At 33.7% G+C, this 15,548-nt stretch overlaps 1 long non-coding RNA gene across 1 annotated transcript; it reads left to right on the top strand.

Moving 5' to 3' along the window:
• Positions 1 to 12,275: 12,275 nt before the first annotated feature.
• Positions 12,276 to 14,988, top strand: LOC141375400 (uncharacterized). The gene is made up of 2 exons (XR_012383395.1): positions 12,276 to 12,569; positions 13,347 to 14,988. It is a non-coding gene; the product is annotated as an uncharacterized lncRNA (long non-coding RNA).
• The last annotated feature ends 560 nt before the right edge of the window (positions 14,989 to 15,548 follow it).

Raw genomic sequence — 15,548 nt, 5'->3', positions numbered from 1 at the left:
AATTTACTAATACCAAACCATAATTTCCTGTTTATTTGTTTTTGTTGGAAGAATTTAGTCATTATTTAAATATAATTTCATTATCTGCAAATAAGAACGCAAACAGAACTTTTTCATTTTGTAATGACTTTAATTCATACACTGTAATTGGTTCTTAAACGTCTAACCCTTTAAGTTTATATCATGTTCTTATTTCTTATTTATACACTCTCAGAAATAAAGGTACAAGGGCTGTCACTGACTTGGGTGGTACAAAAATGTACCTAAAAGGTCCATATTAAAAATTGTAGGTCATTTATACTTTTGAGGTACCAATATGAACCCTTTTAGTACAAACGTGTACCTTTTGAAAAGGTACCACCCCAGTGTGACAGACCACGTATCTTTATTTCATATTCGAGTGTATTTTATTATCTTTATTTTTCTTTATATTTCTTTCTTTCTCTCTCTCATCTCTTTTGTCATTAACAATGTAATTCATAATCTGATATAAACAATGCTTTATATGTAACAAAAATCTATTGCTGTATTAATTTCATTTTCTATTATTAATATTTTGTTCCATAAAAACTACTATAAAAATATATATGTTTGACAGTCTAACTGAATTCCTCTCTCTCTCTCTCTCTCTCTCTCTCTCTCTCTCTCTCTCTCTCTCTCTCTCTCTCTCTCTTTCTCTCTCTCTCTCTCATGTAAATACATTTCTAGAGCCATATCTCGTTAGGCATACAGAAAAAAAAAAAGCCACAAAGAAATACATTATCAGCACACTCGGGGATTGGCAAGATATTTTGCAGTTTCCCCTTCAGAACAACAGAGGGAGTCAAACACACAGAATTAAAGTAAATCAAAAATTTCTTCAATTGACTGATTTGACAAGGCTCTTGGTTCAAAAAAGCTGTACTGTCACTATCAAAAGTATCATTGATGATGTCATTACATGGTCATGTTTCCTAGTGCCAACAGCACACAGTGTTTTTCCTGTTTACTTATGAAGTAATTACATCGTAAAATGTACCTGATGTTTGAATGATTGATTTCTTGAGGGATATGCCTAATAATAATTTATGAGGACATAGAGAAAAAGGAAAAACTAATTTACCGCTTCAGCGATTTACCTAATTGAAGAAAATGACATTGTCCAGGACTGAAAGTGGAAGCTAATTATTGACTTAATTATTGTTTAATTATCTGATTCCATTTTGTTTTTGAACACAGTCTGTTAATAAAAGTAATTGGCCTGAGGTTTCCAAGATGCAGCCGGTAAACAAAGCAAGGTCACTGACTCATTGACTGAATGAATTTGACTGGATTCCAGTGGCATTTCCAAAATGCAAATGTTGGACATGAAAAAGGTGATTGCACTCAGCCTCAAATGCTAATACCCTCTGACCTACCTGACCTGGACATGCTAATAATGTTGACAGCATGACTGTTCACTTTGTCTAGCAAATGAAAGAACTTGGCACATGAAAACAATCATGCAGCCTTAAACTTTAATGATAGATACATGACAATAAGTGAAAATGAGTCAACATAACATGTTCTGCTGTGAAACTGTGTCATGTTTGTGTATAATGTTCATCTGAAATGGACAAAACTGCTCAAATATGAAATTATGCTATTTTGTCATCTTGTGCTCCAATTTATTCCTCACAGGGATAGTTTAACCAAAAATGTAAATGTGCTGTAATCCAACTTTTCCAGTAGAATATAACAGCAGATTTTTAGCTGAAACAGCAGCCCTTCATGATTCATAAAAACAAAGAAAAGAAAAAAAAAAGAAAAACTAGTGATTCCTGAATACAGGTAAATCTAAATTATTACCTATGGCTCACAATGTCACACTGAGGTATTTTGAAGCAAAATTATTTATTTATTATTTATTTACATTTATTAAAAAAATTAACATTATTTACAGCATTATGACCATAAATACACTGCTACAGCAAACAGTGCTCAGTTGTCACATTTAAATATGAGCGTGCAGACATAAGAATGCTGATTGATGCTGTTTGGGGGGAATATATGTATATGTATTGTGTTGTTCATCAAAATACTTTTGCTTTTTCCTGCTGCATATACAGCGCTCAGCATAACCGAGTACAGCCCATTTTGCAAATACATATTTAAATTAATTTATCAGTAAATATAGGTCATATATTTTGGTTTATTTGAACAAAAGAGATTTATTAAACAGATATATTATTTTTCGAAATAGAAAGGTAATACAGTTAAATTCATGCAAACTATTGGAAAGCAAAATTATAAACTAAAATTATTATACGTATAAAATTATTTATGTGTATAAAATCATTTATATGTATAAAATTATAAACTACATTTTATACATTTTTAGTTTTTCTTGAACTTTGCTCATTTTAAAGTTTTTGTTTAATATTTTTTCCTAACATGTAAATTTGGGTGTACTAATTTTGAACCATTATCATAAGTTATTTTTTCAGATTAGCTCCAGATTTGGATTCTGAACTTACTAATCTAATGAATATGCACAAATATAATAATGTAAGCTTCCTATAGAAAATATTAATTCAAATGAGAGATTTGTAGATGGTGTATTTATATATGATGAGCACTGTATTAACCCTTTCACACATAAGATTTAAACGCTCCTACATGAGTCTTTTATTGTGATCATTATTTACAATGCTAGGAGATGTGTTGTTTATCATGTGACACAATGCATCCTAGTAAATTATGCAGCTTTATTTTTTATTTTTTCCCCCGTTATTTCACTTCCTAACATCCTAATATAGTGAAGCACCTGATATTCTGATTCTCGATTATGTGTAAGAACATGTACTTAGTCATTTTAGCAACATAATAGTCAGATTATTATCTGAACTATTTAATCTCAGGGTGATAGGTGCAGCCATGTTAATCTGCACTTCAGTGGAGAGACAAGCACTGCTGTACTTACAACATGCTAGTTTATTAATTTCTCCCAAAATGTATGAAAGCAAGGGGCTGTTTAACCAGCAGAATAGTGTATATCTATGTGTTTCCCAACCACGTTCCAGGAGTAAACAAACCGGCAGACACAAAATGTCACTTTTTACTATGTTCTGACAGCTGCGCTGGCTGATTGTATCCCTGGTCATAGTATACTACATAGTTTGTATACATCACTTTAGACAAACTATACATTTCGAGAATGAAGTGTGGTTGCGGCTGGAAAATTTTTTTTTTAATGCATTGCAAACGGCAAAGGCGCATCGCAAGTCACTTCAGGAGGAGACGTGAATTAATTTAGGTAAACTGCAACACGGTCATCTTCTGGAAACATTACCAACAACAGCACATTAGACTATGGCAGCTGGATTAGTCCAAAACAGCGCAGTAATTTTTGCAGTTGAGTCTGTTTTAGTTTGGATCATGTTCTCAGCACAAACGAACCGTATGGTAAGCTCGGTTCGCTTTTTGGTTCGTTTTTGGTGCTCTCGAGTGCAATTGCTACATTCACATCTGCCCAAACAAACTCCTCCAAGAGGGAAAACGAACTCTATCGCGATTCAACTGAACTAATAAAGACAGGTGTAAAAACACCCTAAGAAACACTGGTGTATCTGATGTAAATAAAGAACATTGTCCGATATTGTTTAAAACCATAAATGTTATGTTTTGCCTGTGCTTGAGTGTGTTTAAATATCTGAAACCTAAAATTAATTTCTATGATATTAGGTTTAAAATGCAACCAATCTGTTATTTAAATCAGATGTTTCTCTGGAGTAGTGTAAGCAGATTTTTATTTAGCAGCTGATCACATCAGTGTATACTCCTGGGACTAGCCAAGACTGATCACACCAGTGTGATTGTATGTGTAACAGCGCAAAAAAAAAAAGAAAAAAAAGGAAGTTTACATTCATATGCAAGACCTCAACAATTTTACATTTTGGGAGAACTATCCCTTTAAAAAGAGCGGTTAGACCTGTTAAAAACATTTTTTTAAACTCATGAACATGTAACATATAATTCATTTCAAACATCCTTGCACAAGCATTTACATCCTTAAACCATTGTCTGAAATGAAAAGAGAAAAAGCAACGTCAATGAGTAGCTGGGCTTGTTTTGTCCCTTTTTGTAAGTATTGATTAATGTTAACAAACTTATTCAAATCCAGACTATCATAGACCACTGTGATGAAACCGCAGATAAAAAATATCCATCCTTTCCATCACTTTGTATGTCCTCTGAGACACCAAAGGCCTGCTTATTCTGATCTGCAATTTGGTTTAAATGACAGTTAAAAATTGCAATTGGCAGCCCCCCAGTGAAATATGCCACGACAGCAAAAGCCATAAAGCGGGCAGAACGAATGACTTCACATCTAGATAATAAGTAATAACAATGTTAGTTTGAATAAGAAAAGCCAGAGCTGGATTCAGATGCAATATTCATTGTTAGAATATGCACGACTGGGGAGAGGAAAGAGGAAGAAAAAACATCAACTGAGTCCCACACACAGCAATAGTCTTGTCTTATCCCTTAGGCTATGGCCCGGCTAGCACCTCAATGCAGCAATTATTTGCTATAATGACTGCAGTTCAAATAAGCCTGGAGATTTTATTAAACCAAATGAGGAAATCTTCAGTGTATTATCACCTCGTGATTGACAGTGACAAGTGTTGGGCCTGCTCAGATGTGAGTGTGATGAAGAAGCTCTCGGCAAAGCTCTCAATAATGTTCCCCCTGATAAAGTTGCCTATTGAACTCCAGCGAGAAGAGAAAGCAGAACCGCACGCATATTAATTCTCATTGTCAAGAGGTGGCTAAGGGAGCGAGGGCAGACGGAGGAACGAATCATCTGGCAGGGCTGGAAGTTTCTTACACTGCCCCACCGCAATGGCATTTTACTGCTCTATAATGAAAAGGAGATCTATTGTGCCCGATCCTGTGCATAGATTTTACTATATAGTAATAATGAAAGAGAAATATTCATATTAAAGGCAAAGGTCATTCACGGAGTAGGCTAAGCTTTCCTAAGCTGCAACCTTTACAGGAACAGACAACCTGTGATGCAGATGAGGAAGGAGAGAAAAAGTAGGAGAGATAGAGGGTTGCTTCTTAGTATGGACGGCAATGCACTGATTTGCAGTTACAATTGAAACCTCTTGTGAGGAATTATATACTGAGACAATCACCATGTCTTGCTTTACACAGGATATTCAAATACATATACTGTATATTAAAACTTTAAAGTTACCATAAAAACCTATTTTTTTTTATTATAATTCAGTGAAATACCAGCCTGATCTCACAAGAAAACGTAAGTATTTTACGTTTTGCCAGTTTAGTGGCTAATTCGTACGAATTTGTACGAGTTCAGTCGTACAAAATGGTACGATTTTAAAAAGGAGGCGTGGCACCTGACCCCACCCCTAACCCCAACCGTCATTGGGGGATAAGCAAATCGTACTAAATTGTACGAATTAGATCGTACGAATTCATACAAATTAGCCACTAAATAAAAAAAGTTACGAATTGCCGTGAGATTGTGTTGGAAATACATATAATACATTACAGTGTTTATTATAAAATATATCTCTGAGAAAATCATTTGTTAAAGTTTACAATTTACACTTGTAGCCAATCAAAATTCCCTCACTTATTAACAACTCTTCTCTAATGACATGCTTTCTGCCACAAAGGCAAGACAACCTGTCACTCCAGCCTGATTTCACGAGAAAACGTAAGTATTTTACGTTTTGCCAGTTTAGTGGCTGATTCGTACTAATTCGTACGATTCCAGTCGTACGAAATGATACAATTTTATAAAGGAGGAGTGGCACCTAACCCCACCCCTAACCCCAACCGTTATTGGGGGATAAGCAAATCGTACTAAATTGTACGAATTAGATCGTACGAATTCATACGAATTAGCCACTAAATGAAAAAGTTACGAATTGCCGTGAGATTTTGGGTATTCATTCACATCACATCAACAGCACACCACATTGAGACAATCCATACCCAAACAACATAATCTATAGATTTTTTCCCACTCTGATATACTGTAGAAGTCAGAATTATTAGCCCCCCTGTTTATTTTTCCCCCAATTTCTGTTTGACAGAGATTTTTTTAACACATTTCTAAATGTAATCATTTCTAATAAAGGATTTATTTGATCTTTGCCATGATGACAGTAAATAATATTTGACTACATATTTTTCAAGACACTTCTATACAGCTTAATGTGGCATTTAAAGGCTTAACTAGGTTATTTAGTTAACTAGGCAGGTTAGGGTAATAAGGAAAGTTATTGTATAACTATGGTTTATTCTGTAGATTATCAAAATAAAATATAGCTTAAAGGGGCTAATAATTTTGACCTTAAAATGGATTTTAAAAAATTAAAAGCTTTTATTCTAGCCAAAATAAAACAAATAAGACTTTCTCCATAAGAAAAAAATATTATTAGACATACTGTAAAAATTTCCTCGCTCAGTTACACATTTGGGAAATAATTTAAAAATAAAAAAATACTTTATATGGTAATACTTTAGAATAATGGTCCATTTGCCTTTACTAACATTAACTAAGTATGAATAATCTTGTAAAGCATTTAATAATTATAGTTTGACATTAACTAATGTGTTATTAAAATCCAAAGTTGTGATTGTTAACACTAGTCAATGATCAGTGAGTTAAATAACATTAACTACCATAAACTAAGATGAATAAATACCATAATAAATGTATTGCTAATTGTTTGCTCATGCCACTAAATACATTAACTAATGGACCATCATATTAAAGTGTTACCCTTTACAGTATAACTGAAAAATTAGTGTCCCTGCATGGATTTCTACAGAAATGTATATGATGTAAGAAACATGTTTAGAAGCATGTATGTAGTATAAATGAGAAATTCAAATTCACAAAATTGTTTTTAATAATAATAATATTTAATAATAATGGGGCAGCTCAATCGCCTCACAGCAAGAAAGTCGCTGGTTTAAGCCCCGGCTGGATGGTCAGCTGGCATGTCTGTGTGGAGTTTGCATGTTCTCCTTATGTTCGCATGAGTTTTCTCCGGGTGCTCTGGTTTCTCCCACTGGTTCAAAAACATGTGGTACAGGTGAATTAGGTAAGCTAGTGTATGTAGGTAAGCTCGTCCATAGTGTATGTGTGTGAATAAGTGTCTATAGATGTTTCCCAGTGATGGGTTGAAGTTGGAAGGGCATCCGCTGCGTAAAACATATGCTGGAGAAGATGGCAGTTCATTCTGCTGTGGTGACCCCTGATTAATAAAGAGACTAAGCCGAAAATGAATGAATGAATGAATAATAATGATGATGATGATGATAATGATAATAATAATAATAAATCAACTATTCCTCTATTAACTTTTCTAAGATAAATTCCATGACCACATTATCCAAAGCCAATTTTCCAAACCTTGTTACCAAAGGTACACCAAACTAAAACTGTTTACTGTATCTGAGTGGTTAGGGTTATTTTTAAACTTATTTCACAATCAATAAAAAGTATGTTCTATATGGTAATAAAGGTATAACGTGTCATTTTTGACACAAGAGGGCACATGTTCAAAACAAACAAACAAAGCCATAGCCTGATGCACTGTGTCTGAGTGTTTACTAGACTGAGTCTAATAAAACGCATGACATATTAAATTGTCTTTAGTATTTCCATGGCTGTATTCAAAATTGGCTTCTATAACTTTATTCACTATGCCCTATATAGTCCACTAATATAGTCAACAAGCAAGTGTGTAAATTTGAGCACTGAGTGGACTGGAAAGGACGCCATTTTTGCTTGTGATTTGTTGTTGATAAATCCTTCAGTCGGATTGGATTTTACATTTCTTGGTCAGAACCTGTCATAGTTTTAATTTAACACTTAGCAAGCTGTCTATTAGTGTTGAAACAAAGCATTTTGATGCCTATCATGTGTACAATTGTTAATTAAACAATTAAATAATTATTTATTTAAAAATTTAGACTGATAGGATTCAGCTGTAGATGTCATTTTGTGGTCACACATAGAAAATTCATTTAGTGCACCAGTGTTAATTTTGTTAATTTTCATGACGAACAAGTTTCTACTGAAAAGATGAAAACTAAATAAAAATTGAGTGATGATGACTACAACTAAAATAAAAATATACTGACTTTTTCATAGACTAATGAAAATGAGACAAGAAAATGACTCAGGGATGTTTTAATTAATCTTGAATTAGAATTAATCTTCTGTGATGCATGAGGCACACATACATTAAAAGTAACTGATCCACAGTAGATGCAGCATGCAATAACATCATCATAAGAGTAGAGTTGATTTAGTGGACTAAAATCTTATGAATTTCAGTTAACTAAAACGATACGAAAACTAAAATGATTCAGAAAACTTAAATATGAATAAACTAAAAGTATTCAGAAGACTAAAATATGACTAAAACTAAAATTATTCAGAAGACTAAAATATGACTAAAACTAAAATTATTCAGAAGACTAAAATATGACTAAAACTGAAATTATTCAGATGACTTAAATATGACTAAACTAAAATGGAATTATAATCAAAACACTACGACTAAAACGGTCAAAGTTTGCTGTCAAAATTAACACTGTAGTGCACAAACACATGCGTTATAGGCATTGGCTGCACATTGGTTGTTCAATCATTTTTGCAGTGCCTTGTGGGATTGGGTGAGTGCACTTCAGAACATCCAAAATAGTGCTGGACACCACTACAAATGCTGCTCCGCCAAATAGTACACTATTTAAGGGTATAGGAGCAATTTCAGATACAAACTTTTTTTATAAGAATTCAATCCAGAAATCGAGAGTGTATGACATTCTTGTCACTGGTTAAAATAGTTTTTTGGGGGGGAATTGTAAGTACATAAGTTCTTTTTAAATATTTGTACAAAAACATTACATATTATGTCATTATATACTATATATATATATATATATATATATATATATATATATATATATATAYATATATATATATATATATATATATATATATATATATATATATATACATTCATTCATTCATTCATTTTCTTTTCGGCTTAGTCCCTTTATTAGTCAGGGGTCGCCACAGCGGAATGAACCAAAACTCATCCAGCATACGCTCTACGCAGCAGATGCCCTTCCAGCTGCAACCCATCACTGGGAAACACCCATACATTCTCGTTCACACACATACACTACGGAAAATTTTACCTACCCAATTCACCTGTACCGCATGTTTTTGGACTTGTAGGGAGTACCTGAAGTAAATCCACACGTACACTAGAAGAACATGCAACCTCCACACAGAAACGCCAACTCTTCTTCTTCTTCTTTGGCCTTAGTCCTGTATGGTTGCGGGGTTGCTCTTTATAACAAGTCCTCCATTTAGACTTGTTCATATAATAACAACTTTTTTACACCTTCCGGCAGGCCTGTCATCTGGGCCTGTCACCCTCATACACACACACACTCATACACTACGGACAATTTAGCCTACCCAATTCACCTGCAGAATGTCTTTGGACTGTGGGGGAAACCGGAGCACCCAGTGGAAACCCACGCGAACGCAGGGAGAACATGCACACTCCTCACAGAAACGCCAACTGAGCCAAGGTTCTAACCAGCGTCTTTCTTGCTGTGAGGCGACACACACAGAAACGCCAACTGACTGACTTATACTGTTTTTAACATGGAGAGTTTCAAATATGTCTTGGAGTTTATGAGTCGAATCAGGTGTGTTTGATTAGGAAGATTTTGTAAATAATGTTGGTGTGACTCCAGGAACAGGAATGGGAAACCCTGATGCAATCGATAATTCAATTAATATAATCAAATTGTGAAAAGTCATTCTGATTGATGGGTGTCCTAATTCATTATTTTTAGTTCAGCAAAGCTAAGCTCAACAGCAGTATAATATAACTAGGAAACTAGTGTCCACACAACAGGTTTAATCAAAAACATAGGCAAACTCCCTTTTAATAACCAGTGCACAGACGATATGAAGAATCCACACTTTAGGCTGGATGATGCTCTCGTCTTTCTTTTTTTAGACTCGGGCAGAGCTGCTTTGAAAGACAGTGCACACATTATTGTCTGCAGTATGTGAATGAGCAAGTAAGTGATGTGGGCTCTATGTCCGCATATGCATCACACACGCCACCATTTATTAGAGCCGTGCACTAAGTACAGGCCATGTTATTGGATTTGAGTACCGAGTCCCAGACACGTTCTCTGGCGCTGGATATATATTAAGATGAAGCAATCTCATTTAATAACACCCAAACTAATAAAAGGCAGAGAAGATTGGAAATTAAATTTATGAATATTGCTCAGCAGCAGGGGTTAGCCCAAAAAGGCAGACTTGAGCTGTCAGTCTTGAAGCAGATGAGATCTTATGAGGTTGAGACGGGCTCCTGGAGAAACAGGAAGACACTCTGGCACAACCTTCAAATGCAGGAACACAGAAAGCACTGTGACTTATCTGAGGTCTCAGAGTCACCATATTAAACAGGAGTGAATTACACAGCTGAACATATGCTCCTTGTGTAAATTCACAAAAGTCTATGTATGCTAGAGGATAGATCACTTTATATGTCATGTTGAGCTTTATTTATGCATGTATGAGACACTGTATAAGATTTCTTCAGCAGAATTTTGTGTTTTCTAGAACAGACAAAATTTAAACAGAAAAATTATTTAAAGATCACATACAATAATTAATTTTTTTTTGTTTTATTACTATTATGGATGCTCATATCCATTCTTTTTGTAGCAGTTCATTTTTGCACAAAATTCATTAGCTTGTCATCAATTAGGCCTTAATTTACATTAGCTATTCTGGTATCTCTAGACGCAATTGTTTATTATTATTTTTTGTCACTTGTTTATTATCAGTTTTCCTAGACCAAATTCAAAATGCTTGATTTACTTTTTATTGTTTATTTATAGAAAAACGCATTTATATATATATATATATATATATATATATATATATATATATATATATATATATATATATATATATATATATATATATATATATATATATACAAATCATTTGAAATGAATACTATAAATAATTACATTGTGATTTATTTATCAGCATTGTCCATGTCTATTATTTATTTAATTTAATACCAATTATAAAATTTATCTTTTCTACTTTTATATACCATTTCATGAAGATTTTTGTTTTGTAGAACAGCCAAAAATGAAACTGAAAAATAATGTATAGGTCATTCATTGTTGTTGCTGTTGTTTTTAGCTTTATTACTATTTTAGATACTCATATTTATTGTTTTAAAGCAGTTCATTTTTGTCAACTCAATAGCTTCTTGTGAACTTCAGTAGACCTCAATTTACACCAGTTATTCTGGTATATCTTGATTGTATGGCACACAGAATGCAATTGTTTATTATTATAATTATTATTATTATTATTATTATTGTTGTTATTATTGTCACTAATATTATCTATCTTCAATTTTCCTGAACCAAATTCAAAATCCGTGATTTACTTATCTATTGTGCATTTTTATATGAAAAAGTTATACAATACATTATTAGAAATTATAAATAAAAGATATTTAAAATAATTTGAACTTAACATTATAATTACTTTGTATTATATTTAACAGCCATGTGCATGTCCATTTTTATTTTACTTTAATACTAATTATGCAATTTATATTTTTATAGACCAGCCACTTCAAGAAAAATGTATAATTCAAGAATCCAATCATGTAAACTAAATGTAGCCATATAAAATGTATTGATTACAGTTCTGTATCTTATTTTTTCTATATGTTATTTATATTTCAATTCCAGTGATGGAGCTAATGTGCAGCCTTTGTGTTTTTATTTATTTATTTATTTATTAATTCATTCATTTATTTATTTATATATTGCTGTTTTATATAATTCAACTGTCTTTTCTAAATTTTTTTACTTAAAATGAAGATAGGCCTATTTACTGGGGGCCCCCAAATTTTATGCGACCCTCAGCGGCATGCTTACCTCACATATTGTGAATGAACCGCCAACTTATCTAGCATATGTTTTACGCAGCGGATGCCCTTCTAGCTGCAAACCATCAATGGGAAATCTGCACAATATATCTTTCACAATTAACTATAAAACGATTATACCTTTTTGTTTTAACAAAGTACACTAATGTGAATTTTCATCTTGAGAATCCGGGGTACCTGGTGAGCGGCTTGTCCGCTGATTGGTTGCAGAATTCGATCCTAACGTCCGTCTTCCGCTGCACTTCCTAAAAACCTCCAACAACAGATGCAGCCAGAAGCGCGATTGATTAGTCAGCGAGTCTCTTCGGAAACATATTTATTTATGTGTGTATGTAGATAAGTTAGACGTCCATTACTGTGATTACCTCTGAGAGCTGGTGGAAGAACAGATGCTCAAGGACAGCTCATTCAATATTACTTAGCGAGAGCACCTGTCCACATCTGAGCGGTGCAAGAGATGAGATGCCTGAACAACAAAGCACTTTAATGTATTCGTCGTTAATATTTGCCAGTCCTAATCAATAACTAGACGTCGTAAGTAACCTTCTCTGGAAAGGCAATTATTAGGGGGAAATATTGCTTATAAACTGAATATTGAACGTAAACATGGCCTGAAGGATAGGCTTCTGGACACGAGAGGGCGCTGTAATGCAGCATTTTACATTTGAAGGGGCCGACTGTATCAAGCCTCAAGCAATATTCTGTAACTAGGCCTACTATAACGATATGGTTTATTTGGAATAACAAATTAACATCATTGTGATGAAAATTTGTGATTATAGAACTATACAGGCCTATAGATAGAACTATATAGGCCAAAAACCAAATTGATTAGGGCTGTGGGCCGAAGTTAAATACACCATATTACATTAAGTTTGCAATGGCTAATTTCCTAATTTATTTGCTATAATTTAATAGTAACTAGAATATGTTGCTTGAAACATATTAATTAATGATGCATTATCATTTTGAACGTTTTATAATAAACGTATTTTAGCAAAAACATAAACAATCCCATTTGTAACACAATAGAGTTCAATGCTGAATGCACAGTCAAGCTGCTTCTGCCTTTGCAATGGTTTGCTCGCCAATGTCTTGTGCATTGTCCTCTATCAAGTGACAATATTTAAAATTTAAAAGTTTGATTCATTTACAACAGTTAAATGAGATATTTAATTTTAGTTGGCTTTTTTTTTTTTTTTGTAGCTCTGCAATTAAAGAAACAAAAGGTTACGTTAAATTCAAAATGACGATCTCTGTCAAAGGCATTTGCTCCCAACCAACTCCCTATCGTTCTCTCTTTCTTTTCAGATGGGGTGGCAGACCAAACCAAAGGTTATCATGGGCCAACTTAGGCCGATGGGCCTTACTTTGGGCACCTCTGCTATAGATCATTTTGAGGAATGTAAACAAAAACAACGGTCCCAGCATATTTCCTGTTTTACATTTTTAATTTCTAGAGCTTCCGAGAATCCAAAAAGAGCCACACTGATAAATAATGCTAGCTGTTTTAACATTAAGTCATGATTGAATTGCCTACTGTTACAGTTATTAAATTTGTTAACAGAGCCAATGACATCACATTGAAATGGTCTATACTTCTACTGTCTTTATTCTTCTAGAGCAGGGGTGTCAAACTTCCTGGAGGGCCGCTGCCCTGCACAGTTTAGTTCCAACCCTGCTATAACACTTACCTGTAGGTTTCAAACAAGAGTGAAGGACTTAATAGGTCTGATCAGGTGTGTTTAATTGGGGTTGGAACTAAACTGCATAGCTGTGGCCCTCCAGGACCTGAGTTTGACACCTGTGTTTTAGAGGGTAGATAAAAAGTATCCTAGTAGGCCGAGTCAGACATTAGAATTATTGGTAATACAATATAGACCATTTTGATGGATGTAAACAAAAACAATGGTTCCAACATATTTTCTGTTTTACATTTTTAATTTCTATAGTTTCTGAGAATCCAAAAGGAGCCACATATTTATAAATAATGTTATGATAGCTATTTTAACATTAAGTTAGGATTGAATTGCCTCTTGTTACAGTTCTGAAATTGGCTAGTTTGATAACAAGCAGGAAATGTTCATGGGCCAATGACATGACTGCATTGAAATGGTATATGCTGCCTTTCGTGTCCAATGCTTGTACTATGGAAGCAGAAAATATAATATCTTCATAGGTTACATACCTACATACTGTTCATCATATTACTATTTGCATTTGACTCCAGTGACTACTAGGTTAGCCAGTATATTGCCTTGTTACTTTACCCACCCCGTAGATTTAGGCAACAGCAAATGTCCTAATGAAAAGACTTTGGTGTTCATACTTAAATTCTATTATTTTCTGTCTTGTGTTATACCTCAATAGATTTGTTAACTGTAGCCTAAGCAAGACTTGGTAATAAAACATGGCAACAGGGTGCTTGGAAATCTTGGCTACAGTAAAAAACAACAACAACAACAGTTTATTTAAATATGTCACAATGATACATGATTATTATTAGCTTTGCAGTTCCCTCAAAATGAATTCAAATATTCTGCTTAAACGTTTTATTATAGCCTACATTGTATGCATTTCTTTCTATTGAACACCTCTGTTCAAAGTTCAGCAGAAAGCAGTCCTACACTGGCTTCTATTAGCTTCATGCACAGACTTCTGTTGAAACACACGCAAAAGCATAATTCATAACACAAAACGAAATGAAAAGTTTTAAGTGAAACAATTTGCATCGGGATTGGATTAAATGTTAATTCGTTCCTAAACTAAGCTCCTAACAATCTACTCTCCTCCATTTTTTCCCTGTGATTATTTTTTCCACACGGATGCGCCCATTCATTAAACGAAAATTATAAACATAAAGGATATCTCGGTATTAATATTTCCTCTTTTTGTTAAAGCTCAATCAACCATAATGTCCTAATTTTTCTCTCCGAACCTCATTTCGCATTATCTCCCTAACCAAAGATGGGTGTCCCAAAAGGGATTTATTTCATTTATCGGGATTATTGAATTAAATTAAACTAGACACTTAACGCAGTAGGGGAACAGCGAGCTCGTCTACTTAAAGCTGCACTTAAGTGTGATTTAGGCAAAAGCAGTAGACTTTTTATTCGACGGGCATCTGCAGTCAACTGCTTTTGCCTAAATTATAACAATGGTCATCAGGAAAAAAGTGAGACGAGCTGAAGGTATGTTCGAAGGTAGGTAACGATTCGTGTAATTTTTCGTGTAACTTTAAATATCAGCAAGTCAACAAGAATATGAATTCAGAGAATTTTAAATTGAGCGTATTTTATAGCTTATTTGCAAAGAGCAAATAAAAAACAAGATACTGAATGTATAAAAAAATAATGTCACTAAAAATAAAATAAATTTCTAATAAAGTCTTGTGTTTCATAAAACACCCCTTTGAGAAAATTAGAAAACAAAATTAAATTCTTAATGAACTGAAAGCGTTTAATATATTCGCGGAGAAAAATACGTACCCGGCCTGGAGCCATTTAGCTCATG

This window comes from Danio rerio, chromosome 7, assembly GCF_049306965.1.
Source record: "Danio rerio strain Tuebingen ecotype United States chromosome 7, GRCz12tu, whole genome shotgun sequence".
Classification (NCBI taxonomy): domain Eukaryota; kingdom Metazoa; phylum Chordata; class Actinopteri; order Cypriniformes; family Danionidae; genus Danio; species Danio rerio.
The sequence above is the reverse complement of the archived record's forward strand: the minus strand, read 5'-3'. Positions and strand labels throughout refer to the sequence as shown.